This window comes from Lampetra fluviatilis, chromosome 12, assembly GCF_964198595.1.
Source record: "Lampetra fluviatilis chromosome 12, kcLamFluv1.1, whole genome shotgun sequence".
Classification (NCBI taxonomy): domain Eukaryota; kingdom Metazoa; phylum Chordata; class Hyperoartia; order Petromyzontiformes; family Petromyzontidae; genus Lampetra; species Lampetra fluviatilis.
This window is the reverse complement of record NC_136286.1, coordinates 1,372,385-1,391,237: the sequence shown is the minus strand read 5'-3', so window position 1 is coordinate 1,391,237 and position 18,853 is coordinate 1,372,385. Positions and strand designations below refer to the sequence as shown.

General features: G+C 56.9%; 1 long non-coding RNA gene across 5 annotated transcripts in view; it reads left to right on the top strand.

Annotated features, from left to right (window-relative positions):
• The first annotated feature begins 5,555 nt into the window (after positions 1-5,555).
• The window catches only part of LOC144935015 (uncharacterized), a 29,555-nt gene continuing 16,257 nt past the window's right edge, over positions 5,556-18,853 (top strand). For 2 of the 5 annotated variants that reach the window (XR_013637246.1, XR_013637247.1), the window contains exons 1-2: positions 5,556-5,964; positions 6,565-6,835. This is a non-coding gene — a long non-coding RNA (uncharacterized LOC144935015). Of the gene's footprint in view, positions 5,965-6,271; positions 6,433-6,561; positions 6,836-18,853 lie in introns of those variants that run through there. The other 3 variants (XR_013637250.1, XR_013637249.1, XR_013637248.1) reach the window with 3 other exon arrangements.

The window sequence follows — 18,853 nt, the reverse complement described above, 5'->3', positions numbered from 1 at the left end:
CTTGCCTCGAATATGTTTCCCAAGCATCATCATCAAGCTCAAGTTTGTCTCGTTCAAGCAGATGGGAATTCAAGAGACCACGGCAGAGGAGGCTCATGTGCAAGAGTAACCTTGCAAGCGCTGCTCGTGTGTATACGCCCAAGTGAGCAATTTTGCGGTGTCATTTTTCAACTTTGGCAAATGTGGAGCCAAGCACCCGATGGTCCACTCTTGCGAATGGGGGATCTTGAACGGCACGTGGTCTTGTCACACTCGCGGTATTAATCACGGCTGCTTTGGGTCGAACCGTAAGCCTCTGCAACGAGCCGCCAATGCGCAATGTCAACAATCGGTTCAATGGATTGTCACGACTAGGAGTCATTGTTGGAGTCAATAACCGAGTCAAATTTGTGTCGTTTTTACCCCTCTCATTTGTATCGTTTCTCATTTCCTCCCATCGCGTTTGTACTGTCTCGTTTGCACCATTAGCCCAAGTGTAAAATGAGCATGCGCTTTGCATGCACTTTGCATGTGTCGTGAGACGTAATTTCTCACTCGTGTGATCCGTCGACGTGTGAAACGAGCGCATCAGGTTCCGTTTCAATCGAAGGATCTCCGCATTGTAGTAACGTGCCCAGCAATGGCATTACCACGTTCATATTTCATCATCATCAGGAGTATCATCAACATCATGCTCAATCCGCTGCTGGATGAAGCTAAAGTTCGTGGCCTTGCAAGCCCTGCCTTCGTGTGACCTGCGCAGGCTGATGGAGCAGTGGACTGACCGTGGCTCATGATGATCATGATGATGGGAGGGGGGGGAGAACATCGCCTAGCCGCTTTATGTGCACCACTTGTTCACGGTTACAATCTAGCGGCTGCCCTGGTTAATACCGCGGATGCGTCAACCGCACAAATACACGCGTCGTGTGCATCACGGTGGACGTTAAAGATGTCATTGGCAAGAGTAACCCATCGTGTGCCAGTGTCAGGGTCAATTGGAAGCTATGTAGCAATCATCGCCCCCCTGCCTTCAAACAAAAAACTAAAATTAAGCTATTTAGATTTTACCTGGTAAGGCCAACTGAGCTATATAGCTCTTTTCAGCAGCGATCTGGCCACAAATGATAGCTCAACGAAGTGGCTTGTCATGTGGAGCCAAACACTCTTAAACGCGTGTTTCTCAATGTGGAAGGAAAAACCAGAGGATCTGGAGGAATATCCACGCGACCACGGGGAGAGAGACACTCCAAACAGACAGGTGTCAGGGTCGGGATCGAACCCACGACCTGCATACCAGGCGAGGTAGTTAACATCTTGCAACTTGTTAACAATTTGGCAGGACCCTCCTGACAACGAGTAATCGGGCCTACGTGGGGTAAACAAGCGGAGTAACAGCAATGATGATGCGGACGATGAGTCCGGCGGGGTGCGAGCGCCCGCCCCCCGCGCTGCGTGCCGAGGTCGAGGACGCGCCGCTTGCGTGCACCGAGGAACGCCGCCGCCGCCCCGCGGCTCGGCGCGCGTCGCGGGGCGGACGGTCCGGCGCGGTGGCGGCGGCGGCGGCGAGGATTCCCCCGCGGGGGCGGGCGCCGTCTCCGTGATTTACGGCGTCTCGCGGACTGCCGCGTTGCTTCTTCGTCTCCTCGCCCGCACCGCGGTTGGAGCTGACCTTCCCGTCACACGTGCACTCCGTTGTTTTGGTTACCCCGGGGCCTCCCTTGAAAGTGACCCCCTTATTCTCAGCAGGCTCTCACCTGGTTTAAATAAAGTTTCCTCCCCCGCCCCTGTAGCGCGCGGGCTTTGGAGTGGACGTTAAAGACTCGGCGAGTAAGCACGGGCCGCCTTGCGTTAGTGTCACAGCCCCAACGTGTTAAGTTTGAAATTTGCTGTAAACCAATTTACGAAAACCCTTCGCCGAACCCCCCTCCCGGTGACTACCGTGGTGAAGTATGGTCAAACACTCTCGGATCAACATGAGAGTGGATCGTCAAAGCGCTGTAAAATAAAGAAGATGTTACGATGAGTTTATTACAGCTGCTTCGGTGTTACACCTCAGGCCTTGATCCTGAAAGTGATTTTCATATTCTTAGGTTTTTTCGGTAAAGTCACGTAGGTAAAACATTAAAATTAATAAAAGTAAAATAAAATAAAAATAAAAATCACGACGTTTCGGAGGCAACACAAGCTTCCGTCTTCAGGTGGAACCGTCACAGCCACGACAGCTGTATCAAGTAAATGAGAGATCACAAGAAAGTGATGTTGTATTTGGTGCTTTGAGTTTATAATTAAATAGTTTTGCCACTATCACGGTTAAAATGTGCATTTGGCTAAACGGTGTGATCCGTCATCGGCAAAACGATGCCGACGAGTTGTGGTTTGATCGCCAGCGCGCGCGCCGACGTGCCGTCGCGGCCACGGCACGGCACGGTGTTCCCGGGCGAGAGTCGCGACCTCGCTCACAGTCGCGGCCGCTAACCGGTGCCGGCAAACCCGGCTGACGTCGCTTCTCATCAATTACCACGGCCCCTGCGGCACCGCGGCGGAGCGCGCTCCTTCACGGCTCGGAGCACTGCTCGGCGAGAGCGGGGCTTCCTCGTCTCTCGTTGCCCGACTGCTGCTGCTGCTGCTGCCCGGGCCTCCGTGATGTCACCCGGTTTCGCCGGGCGGTGGGAGGGATCGCGGATAAGGAGCACGCCGCGGCACAACAACAGCCTTTGTCTCCGCGGGCGCGAGCGCTGTTTGTGTACCTACTCGTTCTGGGATTGTCACGCCCACCCTTTGTAGTAATCCACACAGAAGCAGGACTCGGGACTCCTCTCTCTCTCTCTCTGTCTCCATCCTTCATCCACACCCCCATCCTCCTAAGAGAACCCAGCTCCCCCCTCCACCTCCCCCCCCTGCCCCCCACCTCCTTAACCCCCCCCCCCCCCATCGCTTTGCAATAAAAACTGGAGCCACAGTTAGTCATCTTTGGCTTCTCGCTTGCCCGCTCTTTGTGTGCGCAATAAACTGTGCGTAAGGATCATTATGCCCGTACCCTCTCTCTTTGAGATTAACGTGCCGGCGCTTTGTGTCTCTCTGACCGCAGGGAGCTGGAGGATTTTTTTGGTAGCGACGCTGCTGAATGGACTGGCGCTGTGCCGCTCTTTATTTCTGGCTAATAGGATTAGCCGGCCGAGGAAGGGCTCGGCGGCGAGGAGGCTGCAAGGGGAGGGGGGGGAGTGCGGGGGGCTCCGTGTCCCCTTCCACCCCCCATCCCCCACGTTACCTCCCCCCCCCCCCCCCCCGGGTGCCGGGGTTCGCGGGGGAGGCGCACGAACGACCGCTCGGCGTGAGAGCGAGCCGGCCGGCATGCCGAGGCGGCCCGAGCCTGGTCGGGGGGGGGGGGGAGCGGCCGTGCTCGCTGCCACGGATCTCCCAACGCGGCTTTGGGTGGCGCCGCTACGCGCCTCGTCGTTTCACTCCGCGTGCCGAGGGTGCTTCTAGCGAAACGTCGGACGTCGCGCCGACCGCCGTGGCCGACCGGGCCGTAGAGTTGCAAGAGGCCGTGTCTGGTGCGGTCGAAGAGAACGTTGCAGCCCACGCCACGAGCGGCAGCTGTGGCCACCGCCCCGACATTTCCGTGTTTTGACACCATATTTAAACGTAGCGCTTCGTAAAAAAATACTTTTAATTGGCTATTTCTCCGAGGGTAACGAACCCCACCCTCACTTCGCCACCCCCCCCCCCAACGCGATTTGATGAGCTATCACGATGCAGTGATTCTCGTCGTCTGATTCTTTTCTGATCTCTTTACAAGCACTGATAATCACTAATCGATCTGAGTTTGCTGGTTGCTGACTTTGCCGGTTACTGAGTTTGCTGGTTGCTGAGTTTGCTGGTTACTGAGTTTGCTAGTTGCTGAGTTTGCTGGTTGGTGAGTTTGCTGGTTACTGACTTTGCTGGTTGCTGAGTTTGCTGGTTACTGACTTTGGTGGTTGCTGACTTTGCTGGTTACTAACTTTGCCGGTTGCTGAGTTTTACCGGTTGCTGAGTTTGCTGGTTACTGAGTTTGCTAGTTGCTGAGTTTGCTGGTTGGTGAGTTTGCTGGTTACTAAGTTTGCTGGTTGCTGACTTTGCTGGTTGCTGACTTTGCTGGTTGCTGACTTTGCTGGTTACTGACTTTGCTGGTTACTGACTTTGCTGGTTACTGACTTTGCTGGTTGCTGACTTTGCTGGTTACTGACTTTGGTGGTTGCTGAGTTTTACCGGTTGCTGAGTTTGCTGGTTGCTGACTTTGCCGGTTACTGAGTTTGCTGGTTGCTGAGTTTGCTGGTTACTGAGTTTGCTAGTTGCTGAGTTTGCTGGTTGGTGAGTTTGCTGGTTACTGACTTTGCTGGTTGCTGAGTTTGCTGGTTACTGACTTTGGTGGTTGCTGACTTTGCTGGTTACTAACTTTGCCGGTTGCTGAGTTTTACCGGTTGCTGAGTTTGCTGGTTACTGAGTTTGCTAGTTGCTGAGTTTGCTGGTTGGTGAGTTTGCTGGTTACTAAGTTTGCTGGTTGCTGACTTTGCTGGTTGCTGACTTTGCTGGTTGCTGACTTTGCTGGTTACTGACTTTGCTGGTTACTGACTTTGCTGGTTGCTGACTTTGCTGGTTACTGACTTTGCTGGTTGCTGACTTTGCTGGTTACTGACTTTGGTGGTTGCTGAGTTTTACCGGTTGCTGAGTTTGCTGGTTGCAGGGTTTGCTGCTTGCTGAGTTTTACCGGTTGCTGAGTTTGCTGGTCGCTGGTTGGCAAAGTCGGTGCTTGCGTCATCAAGAGGCGAGGAATTCAGCGCTCTTCCGTTTCTCAATCACCGAGCAGCAATCGATCGGTCGGGTCCCCTCTGCTCTCTTCCCAGAACCCACATTGACGACGCATTTCTTTGATTCACCGTAGGGGAGGGGGGGCGGGGGGACAAATGCAGCTACGTCCTCGTCCTGTCCCTTGCAAGTACCCGGCCATGTCAACCAAGTCTGGGGAGACCAAAGCTGCAGCTCGCTGGCCGAATCGTCACGACCCCAGCCAACGCGTGACTGCAGTTACACTTCACATAGCATCGACACACATCCATTTATTTATTACATTTTCTTGTGTACGTATGTATGTTGAACTTCGTTCGCCCCGTACGTAGCCGACCGTGCTAATCGGAGGTGCGGGATCCGCTGCTCTTAATCGTGTAAAGGGAGTCGCTAAATACAAAGCGCGGAGATCCCACTGGTGGTGTTGCGGCGACGCGCATTTACGCGGCAGCTCTGAACCGGTGGCACGTCGCTGGGCTCGGCTTGTGCCAAGGCCCACGCGAATTTTATTAAAAACGCAGCAACCAAGAGAAATGCGGCGTTGTTCTGCGTCAGCTGAGAGCCCCATGAGTCTCCTTTTGCCATGGAGACCAGCGCTAAAGTTCCCTCTGTTTATTTCTGTAATCCTATTACTGCATTCACTGTAAATTCTAATTAATATGTCATCTTTTACATTCCTTCGTCATTGCACTTCTAGATAAAGGCCTTCCTACCTCGTGTCAGTCATGGGGTTTGTTTCACCATACTTCACCACACTGGTCGGTGCGGGTTGGTGAAGGTTGTGGCCCAAGACCGGTTCCGATTCCACTCGCCAGCGGTGTTAGCCACGGCCAGGAATCGAACTCGGATTGCCGGCTTCACAAGCTCATCGCGCTAACCACTGTGCTACCGATCCTCCCCGTGCGTGGAGTCGAATCGGTGCTCGCAGGCGTTGCACCGCATCACGCCGCCACTGCCGCCGCCGCCGCAGAGCGTTGGGCCATGCGGGTGGGGAGCGAGGGTCAGCAGCGCTCCACGGCTTCGTGCGACACTCCCCCACGGCTTCCTTTACAAGGGCAGCTTGGAACCCCCTCAGTCCAGCGCCCGCCCGCCTGCCCGCCTGCCCGTCTCTCCAAGCGCTCGCCCCCGCGTCCGCGATGAACCTAACCAAGCGGCGATGTAAGTTCATCCCTCCGGCGGCCCTCTCCGTTGCTCGCGCGGCCCCCTGATTGTGAGCGCTATTCTTTAAAGGGCCATTTCCTTTGGCCACGGGGGATTCGCGCTGGGCTTTAGACGTGGCCGGCAGCAGATGGGATTACGTGTCATTACATTCTCGCCTCTGTTTCTGCCGCTCATCTCTGAATAGCTCCACACTCGCTTCATTTCTCTCCTTTATCTTATTCTGCGCTTTTATTGCCCGGGCGCCAGAGAGGGAGCGAGGGGCGGGCGAGCGGGCGGGCGGGCGAGCGGGCGGGCAGGCGGGAGGAGAGCGAGGGCGGGGGGGGGCGGCGCGAGCCGTCCGAGCCGAGCCGAGCGAGCGCACGAGCAGGCGGGGCGGGACGGAGCGGCCCGGCGTACCCGGCGCGGCCCGCCCGAGATTTGCGCGATCAATCAGTGAGGGACTATGGCCATTCTGCCGCCCAACAGGTGTTGGGAGCCGCTGTCTCGCAAGGCAGCTGTCCCTATTTTACACTCTCGTTATTTATTTATTTACTCGAGCATTCTCTAATCACGGTGGCTGACCGCCCCCAACCCCCCTTCCTCCCTCTCTGCCAGCAGATCGTAGCCCCCCCACCACCCACCCTGCCCCAACCCCTTGAACGTCCGGGCAGGTGATGACCTCTCGGAGCGTCGTTGCGCCGGCCAACTCGTCACAGCGACCGACCCCGCTCGCTCCCGACGCTGCCCCCCCCCCAACTTCCCGCTCCCCTGCCCCCCCACCGACTGCGTCACGTCTCCCCCGCCCCGCCCCTACGCAAGTCATCACTGTGTGCCTAAGGACGTCTTACGCTGCCGCTGCTGCTGCTGATCTGCCTGGAGGCCGCCCTGGGTAAGTGCTTTATTAAACACAGGCAGGCGGCATTTATCTGACAGCTCCTCCTAAACGATGCTGCCGTGATTGAACCCACTGACTGCGGCTGCTTTGAAGCACCCCTCCCTGGCCCCCCCTTCCCCCCCCCCTCCGGGCCCCCCCCCTGCTCCGGCATCTGCTCCGGCTGGACGGCTGCCGAGACGTGTAATGTTTTAGGGAAGGAGTCTGGATATTTTATTCATCGCGGCCTGTTATTACCGCCGTGCACAAACATCGCGGTGCGCTAAACGCACAAACGGTCTCTTCATTATCCATTTTTTTATTTTTGTGACGGGAGATTAAAAGCCGTCGCTGCACCGCGCGGCCCTGCGCAGAACGAGCCCAATTATTGTGTTAAAAGCATTCTTGCGGTGGTCGTGCTGATCCCGGGGAGGCTGTGACAGCGGAGACGCGGCGCGATCGCACGTGGGGGCCCACAGCGATGGAACCGGTCCTCTCGCGTCGCGCTGACGCCACGACGCTGCCCCCCCTGCCGCCGCCCACCGCCCCCCCCTCCGCCCATGAGCGCGCCTGACAGCCCGGCTCGTGTGACGACGCGGATCGCAACGTAAACAGAGACAAAGACTCCCCAACCCCATGTAGTCGTGCGGATTGCCGGGGAGAGTGGTGTTAGCGAGCACCTATTAAGGTCGGCACGGCGCACTCGTCTACAGGCCCCAGTCGACCCAGGGGAGCACCGGAGAAGGGGTTTTGGTATCACTTGATAGGTTAGTCACGGACTGGAATTGAACTCGCTTCTCCTAGTGCGTTGCGGAAACCACTGCCCCACCGCTCCCACAGACTATATATAGATACAGACAAAGATCCCCCGTGTAGCCAAGTAGACTCTTGGGGCAAGGGTTGTTGGCGAGCACCTATTAAAGCCCGCATGGCACACGATGGGGCGGTGTGGTCAGCACCACGCGCATCCCAGTGCCGAGGTTTTACTCGCGGCACCATGTACCTCGTTTGAGGCTGAGGTGACCTAAGGGTTGACCTAGTTTTTCTCTCCACGTTCAGAAACGTGCGTTCACAGTGTTTGGCTGCTACTACAAATTTCCACACGATGATGAGCCACTTCGTTGAGCTGGCATCTGTGAAGGCCAGGTCGCTTCTGAAAAAGAGCCATGTGGCTCAGTGGGCCTTACCTGGTAAAATACAAATAGTTTAGTTTAGATGTTAACACACACACTCACGTACGCACACTCACACGTACACACGCACACACGCACGTGCGGCACTCACACGTACACACGCACACACACACGTGCGCACACGCACGCTCGGAGGAGGGGCGGACATGCAGTTTGAGGAGACACTTAAGGAAGTGGCGCACGCCTAATGTGCTTTTGAAGTCCCATCACCAAGGAGTTGCGATCTTACCGCGCGAGTCATCCCACTGCACACACGCACGTGATTTATGTGTCACCCATTGTATAAATCAGTCATTGTTTGCTCATGCGCTTTACATTTTTCCCAACTCTCCACTTAAAAAGTAAAACGATAATAAACCATTGCGTCCGTGGGCTCTCGCCTACAAGTGAAGGGTTTCTTGGAGTAGCTGCTGAGCGTTGGTGGGTCGCGGGGGGGGGGGTTATTCTCCAACGCGCCCGTGCCGCTATAGGCGATGCTCGCTCCCTCAGCCCTTGTGCGTGGACACCCAGCGTCTGATTTTGTTGTCTTGCATCGTCCGATTTTTTTGTCTAAAACTTTCCAGTGTCTCCATCGCTGACGATGCCCTTGCGCTCCGTCAGCCCGAGTGGGCCAGCGTTGTCGGTCAACATCACTCGTTTGGGTCGCAAACTATTCCAGCTCGTTTTGACTTCTAGATTAGAAGTTTTCGTGACTGCAATCTCATACTCTTCGGTTCTTTCGGTAAAGTCACGTAGGTGAAAATAATAATAAAATATAATAAAAAGAAAAAAGTTAATTTAGTTGTTTTCATTTTTTTTTAACCTACGTGACTTTACAGAAAGAACCAAAGAGTATAGTTTTGACTTCCCTGAGTCTCATCAGCAGGCTTTGTGTCCTGTTAAAGAAGTGTTGCGGCGTTGCCTGGAGTTTTAGGCAGAAGTCGTGCGTGATCACTCCGAAGTGAGTGCAGTTCAGCAAATGTTCTGTGTGAGAGGCAGACTCTGAGAGGGCAGTTGGTCAGGGTGAGAGGCGACGGAGAGGCATTTCCACGATTTCGACGTCCGTGTCAAACACCCTTCAGATGTTGGACACCCATTAATATCATTGTGAAGTGTTCTTCGTTACCTGAGTGTTTCAGGAGATCTGTAAGTCTAAAATAAATCAAAAGTAAATAGGGCTCATAAAATCCCGCGGTGTCGGAAGTATGCGGACGGAGAATTCAGACCGGGATGGTGACGGTGCATTAATTACCATGTACGTGTCAAACCTTTGACGCAGATTCTTAAACTCGAGATAATTACCCTCCAAATGACCCTCCGGACGATTATTGAAGTTTGCGAAGTTGCGCAATTTTTGGCACTGCTCAACAGTGTTTCCCTGGGCGTCATTTCAGCGGGGTCGGCCATATAGAAGAAAATATTTCCGCACCCGGCTCGCCACGTTCACTGTACACCTCTCACTCTGGCTGTGGCTCCTCCGAGTCACGTGCCTGCTGCAGTCGACGAGCGAACGGGGAGACACGTGAGCGAGAGAGCCCAGGGCGCCGTGGCCCCTCGTGCGAGCGCGCGCAAACTCACTGTACGACGACGACTGCAGCGCCGCTATGGTCCTCGACTCATTCCGCGCTCGGGGGAGAGTGATGTCATCGGCAGTTTTGAGATTATCGAGGAAATCGCTTAATGTGAGTATTAAACAATCACTTGAGTTAAGGGCCCAGTAATCGACTCCCGTTTTGTTTTACCTGCAGGGCCGGATTGCCGTGCACTAGATTCGCGCAGGGCGGCGCGTCGCCCATCGCTCTCAAAGCAAATAAAAGAAATGCGCTCGCCAATCAATGCTCTGGTTCCACGTACAAATAACATGTGTTTTAGTTCCTCCCCTATTACAAGCTCGCTCTGAGAAATATGTAATAAAATTGGATTTTAAAGAACCGGTAGCACCAGCATCGTTCCTGATATGGCTCGAGAGTTGATCTCCGGAGACGGGGGGCGGCGTGACGACCGCGGGCCGCTTCCCTCCTGCTTCTACGCAACTCTGCGAGCGAGCAAAATTTAATTTGGTGCCTTCCTGGCCTCGAGTTGCGATGACTCAGAGAGCACGGGTGTCAGCATGTGCCGTCGCGACTGTGGAAGGCTCAAGACCGCGACGACGACGACGATCATGATGATGAAGATGACGGCGGCGAGGGTAAAACGTGCGGGAGCCGCGCGACGCCTTCGACTTTGGGGCCCGGCTCCCGGTGTCCAGCGCCGGCTTAGCAGATACAACACGGGATTAGTGTCGTCAACACGGAACGAGAACACCCCCCCCACCATCCTTAAACACCACCCCCACCGCTTCCCGTGCCCATCACCCCCTCCTCCTCCCTGGGGCTGCCGGTCGTGGCTGCTTCTTTCCGCTCCTTGCTTGGTGACAAAGCCTTTAATGAAGCGTAATTGGCTCCCCTCCCTTTAAAAGTACGAGGCGCTGGGGTAATTTGCACGGGCTGGGGGCTATCCCTCCCTCCCTCCCCCCCCACGTCCTCCCTCGCTCGCGCGCGCCTGCCGGCCGGTGCGGATTACGCGGACGCGATGTGAGAAGGTAATCCCCGCTCGCCTACGTGCCGCCCGTAACTTCGCCACAGATACCGTGGCTGGCAGTGCCCCTCACCTTCACCCCCAACCTCCCCAACCCCCCAACCCCCCCTGTTGGGGGTTGGGGGGGTTGGGGGGCCATTCCCTTGCTGTCCTGTAGCTCTCGCCGCCCACGCGCGCGGTGGCTACGAAGAATTTCCCAGGGGCAGATCGTGAGTTGGTATTTCGTTCCAGGGGCCTATCATCTCTCTTGGGCTCGTGAAATGACTACCGCTTTGTGAGACGCCAACCAACAGTGGCTGTCCTATGGGAGGTCCGGGCACCGTCCTAGACGCTTGAAACGTTGAGGATCGCACCACCGGCTCGGGGCGGCCAGTGGAGGTGGGCCGCAACTCCGTTCCTTCTAACGTTACTAATTCCAAAGTCTCGCCGGCGCTGCCCATCACGACCGGCGATCGTGCCGGGACGATGCTGTTCCGCGCCGTACCGCGCTGTCAGCACCGCTAGCAGCCCGATCGGTCCGACAGGACGCCGGCGCGCTCCGACGCTGCCGCGCATCTGCTTCCAATAACGCTCCTTCCGCCTCGCGTCATGCCGAGCGTTTAGCGCCGGCTGACCGGCAGCAGGCACCACGACAGCGGATTAGTCCGCCCGGGCTCGGAGCGGGCACAGGCGCACGGGCGCAAGACTCGCCGGTATAGAACGGGGCGTGCGCGGGGGAAGGGGCTGGTGCCGGGTGGCGCTAGCGTGTTAGCTATCGTGCGAGGGCATCGCCGGGGCGAAACCAGAACCACGTGCCGGTGCCGCCGTCGCCAGGCCGGGCTTTGCGAGGCGGAAACGCTGGCGCACGCTCGTGGTGTCCACGTGCTGCGCAGGGACGGCAGAGGCGAGGGGTGGCCCAGTACCACGGTGGCACACGGCGGCACACGCAGCAGCTTCATGACTACAGTGAATACTGCGGTGCCCGCGACTGAATGAGCCAGAAGCTGCCACGGTGAATGACCCGGTGCCTGCCACAGCGAGCTTTTTCAGGAACTCGCTTGAGCAGCTCACTCTCTCCCTGGATTATTTCCCGTTATTATTGTTATTACTCTACGTGTTTATAAATCGTCTAAACGCGACGGCATCTCATTACGCGTGCATTTAAATGTTAATTATCGCAGTGCGGTGGATAAACGCCGTGTGTGGAGATGATCCCTAATGAAGTTTACGTTGGAGAAGATTGGTTAATTGCTCGTGTCGTGTCAGTATTGCTGATGAGCGTAAACACAATCTGCGTGTTTGTTTAGCGGGCTGAAGGGCATGCCGCTCACGACTCTCCATCGCGGTTCCGCATCACGTTGCAGCCAAAACGCCGTCGCGTTGCTCTGTTCGCCAAACACGAGCCCAGGCGCTGATTACTGGACGCCTCCATTGATGAACTTTAATCACATCTCAAGATTTTTTTATTACTTAAAAAATATCGTTAAAATGTATATTTTCACAACGTAATTTTGTGCGCATTAATACTTCTGTAAACGTAGGTATTATTTTTTATTTTATTTTTCTACCTATGTGACTTTACCGAAAGAACCAAAGAGTATAGATTCCTGCAGTCACGAAAGCTTCAAATCAAGATGAAATGTGATAAATAGGTCAGAGCTCGAGGTCGAACTGGAGTTGTTTGGACGCACTTCACCACACTGGCAGTGCCGGTTGGCGAAGGGAGTGGCCCCACGATCGGTGCAGAGATTGCTCGTCGCTGATGTTGGCCGCGTCCCGGAATTGATCTCGGCCCACCGTTTCACATAATTGTCCACCTTCCGCATCTAAATTAAATTGCACTTGTGAGTTAGCGGTGAAGTATGGTAAAACAACCCCCACGAATGGCACGGCACGGGGAGGCCTCCATTCAGCGGTGGAATGATAACGGGCTGTTTCGAGTCGAATGAATGACATGATTAATTAATTAGCTGTTGAAGGGAGCGTGAAGCTCCGTTGTCTCTCACAGCAGTAGCCGGCTCCAATTCAGCCGGTTCCGTCTGGGTCAGCGAGCCGGCCGGATAAAATACACACCCGGCACACCACATCCACCATTGACCTCTCGCTACGACCGCGACTACTGCGACTACTCGGCACGCACCACCTACTCCGGTCTGGCGGCGGTCCGACAAAGTTATCCGGTGAGAAACACAAGCCGTGGCGAGGCCCCTTGTCGGTGGCCGTGCGGAGAGCGGCGCCGACGATCTGCCCCGTTGAGCGATCGTGCCACGCACCCCTTGTGCGCCCGAGCAAATATTTTCCCTGTTAAACAAAGTGTTGGTTTCTCCAGCGCTGCTTTGTGAAGCGGCGGCAGCAGGGCAGCAGCGAGGACATTTACGAGTGCCCAATGATGAGCTGCTCGGCCCCATTCATCCTTCAGTCTTTAACAACCTCACAGTGGAGTCCTTGACAGCCCCCCCCCCGACCACCCCCTGCCCCCATCCCATCCCTCCCTCCTCCCTGGCCAACCAACCCTCACCCCCACCACCACCACTGCCGCCGCCGCCACCGCCGCAACCCCGCGGCCCCCGGGTCAAACTCTTTAAAGAGGCCTTCCTCACCCCATGCCGGCCCCATTCTCTCACTGCCCCTGGGCACAAGTGGCCCCAGGGTGCCCACAGGCTGCCACCGATGCAGATGAAAAGCCCCGGTGTGAGTGAGGTTCACACGCTGCGCTGATCTACTCCACTGCTCGCGTACGAACCACGCTGACTCTCCCATGCGTCTGGCACCTAGTGAACCCAGAATGCGCCCCGTCTCATCAGACGTTTGGAAATCTCAGCAGGCTTTTGAGCCTGGCTAGAACTTGGATGGGAGACTGCTTGAGAATGCCGGCTGTCGTAGGCTTTGGCGGTGAGGTGGGCAGATGGCCGGAGAAGCGGAGGATCGTTGAAAACGTCTGTGCCGAGTTTTGAGCGTTAGCCCATCGTGCGCCTGGGTTTTCTCTCGGTGTTCCGGATTCCTCCCACGTGAAGCCACGTGGGATTGGCAGAACGTGCCAATGCAGGATCCCTCTAACAAAGCCTTGGGACGTTCACTGTAAATCACATATATATGCATGTAAGAAAACATGATTGGCTATTTTTTTTTTACATATTAGTTTTTAAAATACCCAATCGTTTGAGTGTATTCTGTGTCCTGAGGTTTTAAATTACTTAAAGGAAGCGGAAAAAAGGCCGTAAAAAAACTCCAAAGAAACCACACGCGCTACCCGGGTGTCTTGAGTTTCTTAATCTAAAACATTTGACGTGAAATGGATCCAAATGATTCATCAGAGATTATACCCTCTAACTGGAACTGTCAAATCTTGGCTTTACATCCCAGAGCTAATTTGTCATATTTGGCTCCGAGAAGGGAACAAACGCCTCTTAAGACAGATGCTGCATTTAACGCATGCGCACAGACACGTTGACGCACACAGGCCCGCTCGCACGCGCTTGCTGATGCACGCGCGTGCATCTACACTCAAATTTACAGGAACACGCAAAGACAAAGATGCCCCCGTATTGCGCTCCACAGGCTGTTGGAGCAAGTGCCGTGATAGCGAGCACCTCTGATAGACGGCACAGCGCACGAGGGAGTGGTGTGGCCAACACCTCGCCTGGACGCCTTTGTCTCTCCAGTGCTGATGTTTTACACGCCGCAACAGGTTTTCATTTAAGGCTGAGTTGACCTAGGGGAGGCCCAAGACCAGTTTCATCTATTCACCGACAATTGTATCCAGGGGTTCGCCAGGTTCGTAGCGCAGTGCGCTAACCACTGCACTACCACTCCCGAGACACGCGCACGGGCACCCACTCGCATGGCAATACTTGTTTTTTACAAGTGGTTATCAAGTCCTGGATAAACACAGCTGCTGCCAGTGGCCATCGTGGTCCCCGTCGCTGTAATGAACTGCCTGTATGTAAACGGAAAAAACAACAGTGGCAGGGGAGGGGATGGGAGGGATCGTGCTTGAAAGGGGAGCTGCTGCTGCTGCACATCAAAACAGCGTGGGGGTGGGGTGGGGGGGCGGTGGGGGGGTGGAGGGGGAGGAGCGGAGGCTGCTATGCTTTATTTTATTCATATGGAGCCTCTCAGTGCGTCTGTGCACAGCCGTGGCAGAAAATCATCGGCCTCTTTGTTTAAGCATCGCTTTGGGCAAGGGGCCGTTGTGCGTGAGAGAGAGGGAGGGAGGGAGTTGTCCTGGGCCCGGCCGGGTGGGTGGGGGTAGGGGTGGGGGTAGGGGTGGGAGTAGGGGTGGAAAGGCGGAGGCTGCTGAATTTTGCCTGCCGAGAGGCTGGGATGGGACGGGGCAGGGTGTGGACAGGGGGCACGGCTGGGGTGGGGAGATGGGGGGGGGGGCGGGGGTTGGGGTGGGGGCGGGTGGCTGGCGCTCTGTGGTGAAGGGAAGATCAAAGGATGGTGGCGGCCCGTTCAGGCAAGCTGGCAACCGTCAGAGGAGTCCGGCGGAATCGAGCGGCATCGCGATATGGCGCTCGCCGATAATCCCCGTCGGCGCGTCGTTCGGCACGCCGCGAATCCCGAGGCCGCTCCTCGTCATGGGCCGCGCCGAGCGGGTGCCCTTGCGTGCGGGCTCTCTCCGCGGCGGCTCCCTCTCGCCGGGCCCCCGCTCGGCGTCGCGCTGTCCGAGCAATGCGGGGAAGATTTTGCGGAACTTGAGAAGGCTTTTGCGGTTTTTGGGAAAAGTTTACCGGGACGCGGAGCTGCGGTCGATGTGGAGCAACGTGCCGCTCACCCTCCCCCCCTGCCTTCCTCTTCCTCCCCCCTCCTCTCCGTGGTCCGAGGAGTTTTGACCCACGCGGCAAGGCCACCTGCACGGCAGCGCAGGGTTCAGCTCGGACCCCCGGGCAGCCCACGGTGCGTTTGCGGGAGCCCAACACGAGCGCACTTCCTCCTGTTGTCCTCCTGCATCCCCTTGTAAAATCATTGCTTGGCGTTTTTTTTACGTCTCCCTCTGCTGAAATCGGAAAAGGCCTCTAACGTTTTTTGCCCCTAATAGCCGATTATTAGCTCTTAACCTCGGCGGCTCCTGCTTTGATGCCGCTTTCCCCATGGGGTCTGGGTGGGCGTGGGGAGGAGGAGCGGTGGGTGGGGGGGGTTTGGGGGGGAGCGGTTGGGAGCGGTTGGGGTTTGGCCGTGGAGAGCTCTTATTGGCCTAATAACTCCAAAACGGCTCCGGCTCGCGCATTATGGGGCGTGCGTTTGGGGGACGGCGGGTTGCGGGGGCGGGTGAGCTGGGAGGGGGGAGGGGTGGGTGGGGTGAGAGAGCGAGGGAGCGAGGGAGCGAGGGAGCGAGGGAGCACCGGCGTCATGTGCGTGCCGCGAATCGGCTAAATGAAAAGCAGCTCCGGGAGACGCGCGAGCGAGGCTCCGCGGTGCAGCGTGCGTTGGCCTTCCCTCTCTGCGATACTCGGCCTCGGACGCATCGGCGACCGGTGCCAATTAAGATCGTGGCCACCGGTGCCACTTGCTCGGTCCATCGTAGAGGGTGCAGACGGTGACGGGGGCACCGTGGGTGAGGTTTTGCCAGGGGAGTCGTTGCCCCCCCCCCTCCCCGGCTACAAACCCCGCGGACGGGGAATGACCGGACGTCAAAATTGGTGGCTCCATTGAGTTTCTAGCTGGGCAGTGGCGGTGGCTACGATGCACGTGGCAGCCTTATTAATCCAGCACCGTGGAGGCAGTAGCGAGAGTTGGTGGATCACACAGATATGTGGTGTGTCAATCCTTATTTTGTGCGCATCGTGGAGATGCCATACCGTGGCTCACCAGGAGAAGGCGGTACAGCAAGTGGACTAATCGCCATCAGCTTATTTCACCTGTACGTGGATAGAGTGTTGCCCCCTTGCCCATTCGGGTTTTCTCCGGGGTGCTCCGGTTTCCTCCCACGCGTATAATAAACGCCGGTCATAAATTGACTGAAAACATCTTAAAATCAAACCCAATGTAGCAGGAAGCCTTCTGAAAAAGAGTCCTACGACTCTCTGGGATAAATAAGTAATTAAATAAGTAAGTCTCCGGAGACGCCTTTCACCGATTAACGCGCGCGCTTGTTTTGAGCGCCGTCACGGGCGGCCGCCACGACTCTGGCGTCCGTTTCTCTCTCCCGGAGAGGAATGCGCCGCCCCCTTTGCCGGCGAGCGCTCGCGCCAGCAAGGGGGCGGTTTGGTGGCGGTGGCGTCTGCCCGCCCCGGGGGGTCGGTCGCCCCACAGTGCCCCCCGCCCCCCTCACCCCCCCCTTTCCCCCTCCTAGCCCTACCTCGCCCCTCCTTGCAACCCTCCCCCCCCCGCCCCCCCTCGCCCCCCCTCCGCCCTGTCGCGATGATTCTTCTCCTCCATGGCGCCGCCACTGCCACCGCCGTTCTCGCCGTTTTAAAAACGATTAAACATTTTTTATTTTATTTTACCAGGCAAGGCCCACTGAGCTGTGTATAGCTATTCTTCAGAAGCCACCAGGCCACAAACGATAACGAAGTGGCTTATCACGTGGAAATTTCTCGCAGCCAAATAGGGCACGGTTATAAATGTGGAGGGAAACACCGGAGAGAAGTCCACGCCACCACGGGGAGAGAGACATGCATCAGGCCTGAGAGTCGGGATCAAACCTACAACCTCCTGCATACCAGGCGAGGTAGTCAACATCTTGCAACTTGTTAACAATTTGGCAGGACCCTCCTGAAAACCAGTAATGGGGCCTACGTGGAGTAAACAAGCAGAGTAACAACAATGATGATGCGGACGATGAGTCCAGCGGGGTGCGAGCGCCCGCCCCCCGCCCCCCCCCCCCCCGCGCTGCGTGCTGAGGTTGAGGACGCGCCGCTTGCGTGCATCGAGAAACGCCGCCGCGGCTCGGCGCGCGTGAGTTGAGTTGTGCCCGCTGTGATCTTTTGACGGGGGTGGGGAGGTGAGCGGAGTTGGGGGGGTGGGTTGGCTGGTCAGGGCGGACGCGTGGTTCAGTTGCCGCATTCTTCCCAGGGTGCACCGCTCCCCACACCTCCGTCTCGCCTCCGAGGCCATCGCCGACGCTCTCCCCCACACTGCCGTCGCCCCCCCCCCCTCCTCGTGCTGCCGTACCAGCCACCCTGTCGCAGGTGCAGACGCGAGGAGTCGCTCCTTCTCCCTTCCCCGCGGCGCTGTCGCGGCGTCGTAGCCTCCCTGCTGCAGCATCGACGCTTTCCGCTAGAGGGGGAGACGGCGCCTGACCGCGGGCTCTGAGCTGCGCCGGAGCCGTGCATTAAACGCTTGGAAAAGTGGCGCAAAAAAAAAGAAGATAATTGCCCTTTCAGGATTAAGTTGGCCAGGAAGAACACGTTTAACGTTTAGGTCGTCTTGGGTTAGCTGCTGTTTTTGTTCGCGCCCGTTCTCCCGCACCCCCGCGCGCTCCCTCGGAGGATTCTGGAGTTGCTCGATCTCCCGCGCCGATCGTTAAACCTGCCTGGGCACGCCGACCGCAAGGCGAGGCGCCCGGCTCCTCCCGGCTCCATGACCCCTAGCTTCGCGCTCGCGAATTCTCCCCAAGGCCGAAGCCAATGTGTCTGGCTCCCCCTCCACTCAAACAAGCAGCGGGTGGCTCTTTACCCACCACCCTTGAGTCCAGACCAGCGGTGGATGTTCCACATGGCTGCGACGAGGACCGAAAAGGCATCTAACCTCTGGCATCTCCACAAAAAGTGTCACTCGCTTAGCAAGCCGAAGTGATTACGAACGGCCGGGTCGACTCCCGACCGGGGTGTGAACTCACGCCTCGCGATTGTGAGTCAAGCTCCCCTGCAGGGATCGTGGCGTTTGCGTAACTCGTTCGCCGGGAGGGCGAGAGACTTTCCTACAGAAGCGGAATCCGGACGAGGGGGGCCCAGATTGCGGCGAGCGCTCCCGTTTCCCAAATGAAACCGCTTCAGAACGCACGTTTTTACTTTCGCTGCATTTACGCAAAAAATGCAAACGGCCTCCGCTGATGTTGTCACGGCGTCATGAAGTCCTTTCCTTTATTTTAAGCCCTTAAACGCTGAAAACGTGGAACACACCAGATTAATTACGGCATTTCCTGCTCCCGGGTCTCGGCCCTTCGGCAATGGCTCGCACAACGGGGAAAATAATCTGAGGAACGAAACCATTTCCTGCTCATTATCATTAGAGGGGTGAATTACATCGCCTGCCGGCCCGGGGCTCGCAAACGAGCGGCGTGGCACGGGCAGGCGCCGGCCGCCGGCCGCCGGCCGCCGGTCGCTCGCACGGTTGCGCCGATCGGCGGCCCCCCGGCGCCCAA